Genomic DNA, 12,344 nt, shown 5'->3' with positions numbered 1-12,344 from the left:
TAGAGATAGCCTTAACTTGGCATATTTCTAATAGGAGACAGGACAAGATATTTATCAAGGGGTGATGAAATGGCACCATGGGATTGAGAATTGGCATTGGACCATGAAGTAGTGAGATGCAGGATTGACAAGCCCTCCTGCCTCCGTAGTCACACTAATAAAGTGAACTACCAATCTTAGCAACAGTGATGTGAACAGCTGCTGAAAGGATGCTGAGCATTTCTTGGATGAAAGGAATTATTGGTGGGAGAGTTGATTCAAGGGCACCCTATTCCTTCTCCTTTGTAGCCAATTAATTGCAGCAATAGCAACAGAAAATCCTGGTAATACACAGGAGATCTGTCATCATCTGAATATTTAATCTAAAACGCCTTCTTCAGAACTCTTCTTTCCCACCCCAATTCCTATGAATTTCATCCCATACTCCTTCTGCCCCACCTCTGATTCCAGGTGTGATTTCTTGATCAGTCTTACGACCTTCCCTGCACCATCAGACCTACTTCTACCCCAGCCCAACTCTCAGGTTATATCTGTACCCTTTCCCCTATATCCCTGTCCATGTAGCCTTCATCCGTCTCATTTTTATGAAACTCTCAACCCTCTTCCCAAACCAGCTCCTGACCCACCCAACTCCTCCCCACAATCCTATAAATATTGCCAACTGCTCCCTTTTTTCAGGCATTGTTCTCCCAACCTTCAAAACTGCTGTCATCAACAATGTCCTTATAAGGCCTACCCTTTGCCACACTCTTATTTCCAGTCACTATCTCGTTTCTAATATCCCCTTTCTCTCCCAGGTCCATGAACATATCAACATCAGTCAACTTTGTGTCCACCTCTCCTGCCACTCCGTTTAATTCTCTTAAACCAAGCTTTCATTCTGCTCACTGCCCCAGGACAACATTTTTCAAAGTCAGAAATGACGTGTGTTACTGTGGGTATAGGGCATTATTTGCCTTGACCTTTCTTTCAACCTGTGATATGGTCAACCACTCCATCCTCCTCAAACACATTTTCTCTCTGGTTCACTATAGTCCATGGCACTGTCGATTAATATCTGTCTCAATGTAGCCAGTACATCTGTAGTGTTTTCTCCTCTCTGGACCATTCTCCTTAAAGATGAGACAACTTCCATATGTATGCCAATGATACTTAGATTTACGCCTCCACTACTACCCTCAATACCACAGTTATTACTGTGCTGACCTGACATCAAGTCTATCTGACATCAAGTCATGGTTGAGTTAAAATTGTCATTGGCTAAACAATGGCAAGACAGAAGCCATTCTGTTCAGTTCTCACCAGAAATTTCACACTAGTTCCTGTCCCTTTCCTCTTGCTACTTGCTCAAGCTGTACCCAACAGCATGAAGCTTTTGGATCCTGCTTGACCCTGAGTGGCTGGTCTGTTCAGGGCATCAATGTAAAAAAAAGAACAAACTAATATGGAGAGTTGAGCTCCCGAGATTTTGTTAGTGGTGTAAAAGTAACAGCATTGGGCATGTGCAGAGTTGTTGTTGATTGTAATTCATTTATATCATCCTTAGTTATCTGGCTACTAATTTCCAAGCACATGTTTCTGTTTCTTTATAGGTTAAGGTTCATTTGCTGGTACAGAAAGCAGAACAATATATTCTGTGAAGTTTGATTCCTAGGAGCATTTGATAATCCACTCACTTCATAGCGCATTATTTAAAGTGGCAGTAATATCCAAAGCTTTCCTCTCTGAGCCTGGGTGGGAATTGTTGCGTTGATGAGGGACTTTGTCTTTTACTTGAAAATTCTACATTCCTCCCACTTTTATTAAGAATTGAATGAGGAAACCCTTGTTGACAATTAACAATTCAAATAAAACTGTATTTCCTGAACATCGAACTCCAAGCACTGAGTCATCATTTGTGATGACTATTCAATGATACACTAAGACACTTACAGAATCATAGAATCATAGAAATTTACAGCTCGGAAGAAGGCCATTTTGGCCCATCATGTCCATGTTGAAAGCATCTTGAAGCTTCCTTTCAAATTGTAAAGATGAGTGATTTTGGGAGGGAAAACTAAATCCACAGCTACTTACCTCTATGTGCCACCAAAAGGTATAGTTTTTTTTCTGAAGCACTGAAATCTAGGGCTAGATTTTCCATTATTTTTGCATGCATACCGCCCACTTAACATCCATTTTAATGCCGAAATGAGGTGTAACGCCCATATATCACCCATTTAGCCACAAAATGGAAACTGACGCCAATTTCTCGGTCACTTATCGCCAAGTGTTACTTTCGGCATGTACGTAACACTGAGAAAAAATAATACCACCCGAATACTTTTTTGGGGCGGAAACATCAGAATGGGCGAACCAACACCCATAATATCACCCAGCGTTACTTTCGGCACGTACTTAACGCCGAGATTCAATAATACCGACCGTCCACTTTTTTTAAAATCGTAAAGATCACATTTGCCGAAACTAACACTCAGTATATCGCCCAGCGTCACTTTCAGCACCTCGCACACATATCGCCCACAATCTCGCTCGACGAAAAAAATGCTGTGAAAAAGTTGAACTGATCTGAACTAATCACAGCTATTTTGTAAATAGCAGGTCGCTTCATTGAAAAGGCTGCTTCAACTTCGAGGGAGTTTGGGTGTACTCTGGAGTTCTTTTCAGGTGACGTAACCATGTGAACAGATATCTTATCATACCGTGGATGATTGAGATTTTACTTTAGGTGTCTTAGTGGGGAAATTTATTGCTTGTGAACAATCGGCATTATACTTGTAGTTATTGGAATGGGGCCAGCCATTTCTCAGCCTGCATCGATTACAACGCAGATGCTGCAGAGTGCAAATGGCACAGTGTCTAATCCACAGCATTAGGTGCCCAATCTAAGACACGCCAGACTGATGAGGAGGACCAGACCATACACCCTCCGCACTTACAGGGGAAGCGTTCTTACCTCGACTTATCCGAGAACACCTGCCTTCGGAGACTGCGTTTCCACAAAGTGGTTATCAGTGAGATATGCCAGCTCATCAGGACAGATCTACAGCCTGCAAGCACCTTCAGGACATCACTGTCCATCGAGGTCAAGGTCACCGCGGCACTGTCGTTCTATGCATCCATTTCCTTTCCAGCCCCCACGGTCGACATTTGCGCTATATTTCAGCATGCCGCACATTGCTGCATTAGACGGGTTACTGAAGCCCTGTACGCACGTAGGATGGACTTTATCAGCTTCCCTATGACCACGGAGGCTCAGACTGACAGCGCTCTAGGATTCTACCAAATTGCTAACTTCTCAAGGTGCAGAGAGCAATACACATCGCCATGTGGGCACCTTCTCATGATGCAGAGGTTTTTCGCAACCGAGAAAGATTTCACTCCCTGAAGGTCCAACTCATTGTCGACCACAACCAGATAATTATGGCAATGAATGCCAAATTTCTGGGCAGCATCGATGAGGCTCACATCCTGCGTCAGAGTGCTGTATCTGACACGTTTACCAGTCAACCACAAGGTCAATGCTGGATGCTTGGTGACAAACGATATGGCCTAGTCACCTGGGTGATGACCCCCCTGCGTGACACCCACACCAAGGTCGAGAAGCGATACAAGGAGAGCCACAGAGCCACATGCAATGTTGTCCATAAAACCATTGGTGTGCTTAAGCAGCGCTTTAGATGCCTGGAGCACTCAGGAGGGGATCTACAATAGAACCCTGATCAGGTAGCTCAATTTGTGGCCGTGTGCTCCATGCTGCACAACCTGGCTGTCAGGAGGGGACAAGAATTGCCAGAAGGGACTGATGGTCCATCTCAGGAGAGAGAGGAAGAGGAGGACGAGGGGCTGGACGCTGACCTCGGGCCAGACAATCAGGCTGACTATGCAACCATGCCCACAGCCCCTCCAGACGGCAGGAAAGGGCCCATGGTGGCTACATAGCTGCAAGATTCTTACATCAGCAGCTCATAAATGAGCGCTTTGCCTGAAAGAACATTGCTGCTTTTGACAAAGCTGACACACTGCTGTATGTGCAGCTCAGACATCAATGGTGGGCATCACATTGGTGCCAGTTAAAGTTTAAGTTGATTGAAGTTAAGTTTAATTATATCCTTTCATGTTAAGGAATCACCAGTGTGTAACGGTCCAGCTATCTGAGACAATGCGCAACAAGGTTATGTTAAATAAAAAACATTTAATACAACCATTGGTCTGAAATCATTAGTATAACGGTCAAAAACATCCCACCCCCACCCCACCCCACCCCACAACACTTTTTAGAACATTGACATCAATCAAATGGTCAACATGTCGAGCAACACAGAACACAAATGCAAACCAACAGGGTGGGCCCCTCCCCCCATACCTTACAACAAATTGCATACACCGAGATGGAGATATAACAAAGCCATCACCTGCGGACATGTACCTCACTTTCCTTTCCCCCTCCCTTTCTTCTCCCCACCATTCCCCTCCTCGCTCCACGCCGCCTGGCCGAGGCGCTACTCAGGCGGTGCCTCACTGGGGGGGCATGAAGGCAGAGCCAGTGGTTGCACGTATACGGGAGCGGGGGTTACCGAGATGGGAACATTCTCGGGTCCAGAAGCAGGATCTTGCTCCTGCCTCTCATGTGTCATTGGAACTGGAGGTGCAGAACCTCGGGATGGAGTGCCGCATTCCGGGTCCACTGGGAGGCCTGTGCCACCAGTGTTCCTGGCTATCATCTCCAGGGCCTCCGCCATCCGCGGAACATACTCTGTTATGGTGCCGGAGATGCTGGCCAGCTGTCGGTGTGGTGTATCTAGCACACAAATCACTGACTCCACACGGTCTGGTGTAAGTCTAACTGCTGTGACCTTTATTGTTCAGCTCCAGAGTGCCTCTCAGGTGTGGTGCTCAGCCTTATATAGTGCCTGTTCTAGGTACTTCCAGGTTTCCCACTACAGCACCCTCTGTGGTGTGGCATAGTGCTTACATTACATTTAAGGTACCAGGACGATACACACATCATTACATAACATCACCTTCCCCCCCCACGACGCAGGACGACGATACATACATCAATACATGACACTTGTCCAACGGAAGGCAGGTAGGCATAGACAGTGCGTTAGTATGGTACATATTATCTGGTACATTAACTAGTTATTGACTGGTAACAGATCCCTGATTTCCTTGTTAGCCCTTATCATTAATTGTACTTCATATCCATTATTTTACACAAATACAGTGGGCATTCAGCATTAAAAAATTAATTCTTATTATAAATTCACCATCTCACATTAACATAGCTCATTTTAGACTCGCTCTGCCTTACAGAAGTCCTTTGTGGGGACCACCTCTTGGTAAGGCCCTTTTAAAACCCCCGGGTGCATTTCCTTTTTAAGGCGCCATCTTTGATGCAGGAGGATTCCACGAGGCTTCTCCTTGGGCGCCGCCATCTTTGATGCTCTGCTGCTCTGAACACGATGCCACCGCTATCTTGCTCTCTGCCGCTCCGGATGCCCTCTGCCGTCGCAGCCTCCGCTCCCCTCAGCTGCCACCTGACTTGCCGCCTCTCCTGTGGCCGTCGTCGTCGCTTCTCCGGCGGCCACCGTAGCCGCCTCCCCTGCGGCCGCCGTGGCCGCCGACCTCCAGCTGCTGCCGCTGCCCGACGCTAACAACTTCCTCGACGGGGCCCGTCCGACAGCTACTTCCTCGGCGGGGCTCTTCCGATCCATCAGCCATCCTGGATCCCTCGCACCCCGCTGGCTCACCCCCCCCCCCACCCCCCCACTAGGCCCGCCTCTGCAGGGCTGCTTGCCTGTGGGGGCTGAGGCTGCAGGGTCTCTGTGTGAGGTCCGGGCCTGGGACTTGCCTGTGGGTGGATTGAGGCTGCAGCTCCAACTCAGTCGGCGCTGCTCTCTGGGGACCCGGGGCACGGCAGCACCCCGGGGAGCAGCAGCCTGTGGAGTGATGAAGTCTTCCCAGCTTGGGTCTTGCAGCTGGGTTAATCCACAGTTTATCAAAAGTTCTCCGACTCATCAACGCCGGACCCGAGCCCGTATCCACTTCCATACTCACAGGGACTCCGTTGATTTTTACTTCCCTTATCACTGGGGGCGAATCGTCGGTACACGTGTGCAGTCCCAACACCTCATCATCTTCAGCCTGCTCCTCGCTGGATGGTGGATCATCCCCCATCTGCTCAGCCACATGGTGAGTCTGATTTCTTTTAACTTGGCAGGTATTGCACGTGTACTTCCTTCACAACGCCAGCATGGTGCTGCTTGATTGGCCCCCCTCAGCGGACTCTGAGTTCCAGGATCCCGAGGTCCGTGCTCTCTGCCCCGGGCAGAGCCAAGTTCTGCAGTTTTGTCTGTGGTGGGCGCTATCCTGTGGACAGTGCCTGCCGGGTTCAAGACTGTGTGGATTATTTGCTTGGTGCTGCAAGTCGAGGTCATATGTGCCCGGCTGATGGCGATGGCCTTTGTCAGAGTGACTGTGGGTTCCGTGGCTAACAGCTTGTGAAGGAGACCCTCATGGCCAATCCCATAATGAAAATATCCCGCAAAGCCTCGTCAAGGTGTGCGCCAAAATCACACGGCGCCGCGAGTCTCCTGAGGTCCGCAGCATATTTAGTGACATCCTGGCCCTCGGGTCTGCAGTGATGGTAAAATTTGTATCTGGCCGTGAGGATGCTCTCCTTTGGTTTCAACTGGTCACGAATGAGTTCAGTCAGCTCCTCGTATGACTTGTCCCTGGTGCCCCAGATGCCAGCAAATCCCTGACGAGACAGTAAACCTCATCTCCACAACTGGAGAGCAATATCGACTTACGCTTGTCTCTCATTGCGTCCATGTCCTCCGTCAGGTCGTTTGCTGTGAAGTAGTACTCGAGCCTTTCCGTAAAGGCCTCCCAATCATTGCCCACGGTAAAATCCTTTAGCGAGCCCAGTGTAGCCATGGTTGCGTGGAGTTCATCAGCTTCCTAGTCGCCAATGTGGTGTATCTAGCACACAAATCATTGACTCCACACGGTCTGGTGTAAGTCTAACTGCTGTGACCTTCGTCCTTTATTGTTCAGCTCCAGAGTGCCTCTCAGGTGTGGTGCTCAGCCTTATATAGTGCCTGTTCTAGGTACTTCCAGGTTTCCCACCTCTGTGGTGTGGCATAGTGCTTAGATTACATTTAAGGTACCAGGACGATACACACATCATTACATAACAGTCGGGATATGCCCCCCAATGCCTGTAGGATCTGGTGGCCTATGTCAACAGTTCTCCTAGACAACTCTACCATGTCGCCCCTCTCATCTGGCGCTCGTGGAGCAGACCTGCCATCTACAAAATCTCCGCTGGGTCGGCGCCGTCTTGGGGACACCTGGGGTGCCCTTTGGAAAGGTGCTTGGGTCCGGTACCTCCAGAGTAGAGGTGGGAATGGCTGGGGGAGCACTAGATGGCCTTGGGGTCAAATGCCTTCTGGAGTCTGGTAATGCATGCTCTTCAAAGTCCGTGCTGTCATCCGTTGAGAATGGACCCAGCAGATTGACGGTTGAGAACCGGAGCTCCTCAGCACCAGATGTAGGACCGTCCGGCGAGTCCAGCCCCGCACCCCCACCCTCTGAGCTCGGTGGTCTTGCCTTGGATGCGCTGCTGGCTGAGCTGCAAAACACAAATGAGGTTATTTGAGGAGAAAGGGGTTCTAGGGTCACAAGGTGATTACAGCACTACACACAGCATAAGCACGACAAAGGCACCACCACTATCAAAATCATCACAGACCTCACATTCCATGACCATCAACATATTCCTTGAAAGCTTCTTCTGTAAAAGGTAACAACAGGATGACTGGCATGAGATTATTGCATGATATCATTGCTAGGTACTGTACAGAGACTGATACAACACATAACCGACAGATGTAATCATGATTGTTATGATAATTATCATTCTTTACCTAAAGACGTGTACCATGACCGCAGGCTTTGAGTACAACATTCCCGGTAAAAGTGAAAGACCACACATTTGATTATAGTCTCTCATGACTCTTACAAATCAAATTATTTAAATATATAAGTACATGTAAATAAATGTAATAATTACTCTTGCGGATCCGTCAAGGTCGTTCCATCGCTTGTGGCATTGGTTGCCCTCACGCACCTCGTTGATCGTCGACGAGACCACTTCTGCTATCTCGGCCCATATCTTCTGGTAAGACTTTGGGGTGGGCTTCTCAAGCCCTCCCTGGGTCAAATCACCCCAGCGTGACTCGACCTCCTGCATGAGGGAGGCATTTGCCTCATCCGAGAACCTCCTCGTTCTCTTTCATACTCCCATTTGTTCCTCTCCCAGTTCACTGCTCTCACCAGCGTCAGTCTCCACAGTGGATGGGTCACCTCATCCACTCCCTCCATTATAGGCACCAAATTCATGAAAATATCTGGCTGGTAACAGCTAACTTTTTTCGCACAATTTTCTATAAAGCTCAAAACTTTCCCTCCTACCTCCGAAAACAGCCAAACAAGCACACACCACACCCACACATGCCTTCACTCCCTCTCTGCTCCTTCTCTCTCTGTTTCCTCTTATGCACATGTAATGATGACCCCTGACCTCCTGAATCACGTGAAACGAACGCTGCCATGCCGTTGCTAAGGATGGCGACACTTTACGGCAGAAGGTCAGAGAGATTTAATGCTAACGCCCATTTCAGATCGCTCGCGATAACACCCAATTTTTAAAATGGAAACTAGGGGCTTTGAAAATGGGCGACAATCCGGCAATCTAAAAACCCATACTTACCGTCCCCACCGGAAATAACGCCCATTTTTGGGCAATCTGCACCAAAGTGGAAAATCTAGCCCCTAATGTCAGATAATTGGGTCTGAGAGTTTCTGTGGGAAGAATGCCACCACATCTCAGGCACCTGACCATGCTCAGTGTCTTGATATTCTGTAAACAGTGCAATTGATTGGACAATATCAAAAACAAATTCTATCATCAGGTGGTTTTGAAAAATGTTAAAGCTTTCCATTTTTGATGTGAATGAAGTAAATATTATCTTTCAGGTATTTTTATAATAATGCCTGGTACAGACCAGTCACAATATTCTCTCCCAGTCTTAAATCAACGGCATGTCAGTATTACTTTTAACTGTCAATATTAATGTTGCTACTTTATTGAGTTATGGTATCGTTATAATAACATTTCTTATGCTTGTCCAAATAATGACTATCAAGCTTGTGCATCAATTTTCTTTTTTCTCATTTTTAACATTTGTATTTTTCTCGTTTCTATTTGATTGTTTTGATTTTTTTCTAAATTTTTTATGCATCAATCACATTATGCAAAAGCTTTTTCCCCAATTTCAGTTTTCTTCCCAGCTGCATTTCACCACCCTGGTGCCCCAGCCAAAAAAAATCTAATTCTCAGCTACAACCAGCAAGACACTTCCCACCCAGGCTCAGTCTGACAGGAAAGCTTTGGATATTACTGTCACTTTAAATAATGCGCTCTGGGGTGAGTGGATATTGTGTTCAGTTTTGGTCTCCTAATCTGAGGAAGGACATTCTTGCTATTGAGGGAGTGCAGCGAAGGTTCACTGATTCCTGGGATGGCAGGATTGACATATGAGGAGTGACTGGATCGAATGGGCCTGTATTCACTGGAGTTTAGAAGAATGAGAGGGGATCGCATAGAAACATATAAAATTCTGACGGGATTGGACAGGTTAGAGGCAGGAAGAATGTTCCCAATACTGGGGAAGTCCAGAACCAGGGGTCACAGTCTAAGGATAAGGGGTAAGCCATTTAGGACCGAGATGAGGAGAAACTTCTTCACTCAGAGAGTTGTTAACCTGTGGAATTCTCTAACGCAGAAAGTTGTTGAGGCCAGTTCGTTAGATATATTCAAGAGGGAGTTAGATATGGCCCTTATGGCTAATGGAATCAAGGGGTATGGAGAGAAAGCAGGAAAGGGGTACTGAGGTGAATAATCAGCCATGAAATTGAATGGTAATGTAGGCTCGAAGGGCCAAATGGCCTACTCCTGCACCTATTTTCTATGTTTCTATGTTTCTATGATTATCAAATGCTCCTAGGAATCAAACTTCAAAGCCAGCACAATGCTGCAGCTCCATGTACAGCATGCAAATGGGGCGCTGTAAGGGCCACGGAGTCAATTAAAAGGGCCGGCACTCCCTCCTGCACCTTAACACACCTCTGCTCATATGCCACAGTCAGCAGAATTTGCTTTTTTCTTTGTTTTTCTATCTTTTGAAGATTTAAAACCCTTCTCGAATACCTGGCCAGCTACCCAGACACCTTGCCCCTCAGCTCAGCACCCAACCTCCCCCTAAATCTTAGTGCTGGCCTCTATCATCAACCTGGAACCAGCTTCCCCAACATTTGGCACCACCAAGACATCGGCCAACCTCCTCGACAGCCAGCGAGAAATGCCATTTGAGACATACCAATCTATTATACAATAACAGACTGCAGAGAATAAATGTTGTGCTGTAATTTAATTTTGGGAGGTTTGGATATTATTTATTAGCTCATTGGAACCCCCAGAGTAAGTATGCATCCTTATTCAGTTCTTTAGTTTGTACAGCCTCTCAGTCCTCACTGTTAGAAACTCAGATGGTCAAATTTCATCTTGCCAAGGTTTGCGGCTCCTCTGTCACAGTTTCCATCAGTAGTAGGAAAAGATCATTATTATAATGAGACTTCTCATAAAATCTTCCAGTAACTGGCTTCTGCACTTCTAAGGAAGTGAATTATCACCGTGAAAATTTTAAATTATTCAGTGGTGAGAATATGTTTTTTAATTAAAACCTGATTTTCTCTGTGTGGGAATTAATCAGACTTAACCATTTATTCCAATATGTACAGATTCAGGAATCAGTACCATGGTTATCCTTTTTATAAGAATGTGATCACAAATCTATTTAAACCTCAATGGCCAATGGGGCAATGACTTCGAGGTGTAGCCGGAATATGAAGACCAGCAGATACCTTTATTGCTCTTGCACAAGCCAACAGAAACCTGTGCCCTGAACGTGTGTAAAAGAGCAGTGAATTAACACTGCAATGCACTGGACTATAAAATGGTCTGTTCGAGGTTGTGCAACTGATTCGTCAGTGAGTTCCAAATCTCAGGTACACTATCATGGTGATGCCTCAAGCTGGGCAAAGCTCTTTGTTACAAGTGGGGAGTTGAATCAGTGCACCTTGTAGCAATCGGTCCAAAAGTGACACTCGCCCAACCTCTCAACTGATATGTAGCACAAAGAAAGGGTTATTGGTAAATGCTGTTTATATCTAATTCAGGTGTAATAAAAAAATATGGCCAAAAACATAAAACAGTTCATTGTTGTTTAATGGATTCACCAGACACCAATGTTACATTGTCTCTAACTGTGTGCGATGTTTTGGGAATCTGTTGAGGAGGAATGCTGAGTTGGTTTGATTTTATAGTGGAACAGGACTCTGTTGGTTATCGGTAGCCCTCTGTGACTAGCTCCGCTCATTCCTAACATTTGCAGAACACCACCCATGTTCTAAGAGCTGTCAAGGGAATGAAGGCTCTGTAAAACAATGACTTGTTTAGAACCTGTTAGTTTTTCTTTTAACAGCTGGTCTCCAATCTCTTGTGGCCTCATTAAAATGAATGGGAGCCTACCTTCCAGACAGAGTAGTCAGAAGAATGCTTTATTTGTTTTGATATTGTGCATTTGAACCATTTAATGTCGTGCTCCCCACAGATCATTAAACACAGCAAGGAATGTTGTTAACTGAAAATGCCACTGAAGTATTCCAAAAATGGGTCAAAGGTCATCTGCAGGCACACTTTCTAATGTCACGTTTATAGTCAAAATCAAAGCTAGAATCCAGAGTCAATATTCTAATCTGTGCGTGTGGACTGAGTGGAGTTGAACACCTTTACAGTGCTGGCTTTCAGCATGGCAGCTGTATTACTGCCATTTTATATGTAACTTCCAGATTTGTACTGTAATGCAGTTTAGAAAACAAATCACTAAGTTCACTCAAGAATTTAATTTTAAGATCTCAAAATAGCGATGTTTTCAAAGTAAGCTAAATGTGAATGTTGATGTAACCAAAGCATTTATGATTCAAACATAGCTTTAACAGATCCATGTGCAGCTGTTATCAACAGAGAACCGTAATGTTTAATTATGTACTTCAACTGAACAGAGGTTCAGCTTCATTTTTCAATTTGAAATGTTAATGTTCAGAAAAAGATTTTGCGGCAAGTATCCAAATTTCATTTAGAATACAGTGCAATGTATTTGATTGCTTTTATTAACCCAGGTGACCTTACACTGTGTTCTTTGAATTGTTTT

At 45.8% G+C, this 12,344-nt stretch overlaps 1 protein-coding gene across 1 annotated transcript in view; it reads left to right on the top strand.

Annotated features, from left to right (window-relative positions):
* syn2b (synapsin IIb) overlaps positions 1–12,344 on the top strand; it is a 625,573-nt gene that overhangs the window by 345,188 nt on the left and 268,041 nt on the right. The window lies entirely within an intron of this gene.

Source organism: Pristiophorus japonicus, chromosome 12 (assembly GCF_044704955.1).
Source record: "Pristiophorus japonicus isolate sPriJap1 chromosome 12, sPriJap1.hap1, whole genome shotgun sequence".
Lineage (NCBI taxonomy): Eukaryota > Metazoa > Chordata > Chondrichthyes > Pristiophoridae > Pristiophorus > Pristiophorus japonicus.
The sequence above is the reverse complement of the archived record's forward strand: the minus strand, read 5'-3'. Positions and strand labels throughout refer to the sequence as shown.